Here is a 673-nt window from a genome sequence, read left to right on the forward strand (position 1 = left end):
ATGGGGGGGGTGGTTTTGAGGTGTCCCCTGAGCTTCCGGGGGTTGGCTCTGAGGTGTCCCTGTCCCCCCTCCCTGGTTAGATACACCCGACGGGGACTTGCACACCGGGTCGGTTGGGTTGTGTGGGCACCGTGTGAGATGGCGAGGCAAGAGAAGGGTTTGGGGGGTAAGTAAGTGCCCTCCAGGTACCCGAAAATAAAGCTCCGCGTGGTTGAAATGTGGTGTATGTGAGGGGAAGCGGGTGGCGGAACCCCACCTGCCTGAGCTTCGCCTCTGTAGGCGTTTGCCCAGCTGGCCCAAACCAGTCAGTTGGTTAAACTGGTCCAGTTTTGCGGTCGTATGAGGTCTTGGCCTCACCCGTGGCCTGGACCCAGCCGATCTCTGCAGAGACCTCAAGCAAGCCCTTCCCGTTCCTCCTGCTGCACCATTGCTCCCCGCAAAGCAAGCGATGCCAATCAGTGCCACCAGTGGAGGGACTAATTAGCACTTTGTAGATAATTGTTTCCGAGGGGAAAAGGTGGCTGAGTAGGCCCCACCAGGTCTGGGTGCCGTGGTGGGGATGCTCTGCTCCTGTTTCTGTACTGCTGATAATTCCCTTTATTGAAGCGAGCCCCGGGCTGCCGGGGCAGGACCTCCGAGCCCAGCACGGTCTCTGCGTCCTGGGAAACTGCAA

Source organism: Egretta garzetta, unplaced genomic scaffold (genome assembly GCF_000687185.1).
Source record: "Egretta garzetta isolate BGI_Z169 unplaced genomic scaffold, ASM68718v1 scaffold275, whole genome shotgun sequence".
Classification (NCBI taxonomy): domain Eukaryota; kingdom Metazoa; phylum Chordata; class Aves; order Pelecaniformes; family Ardeidae; genus Egretta; species Egretta garzetta.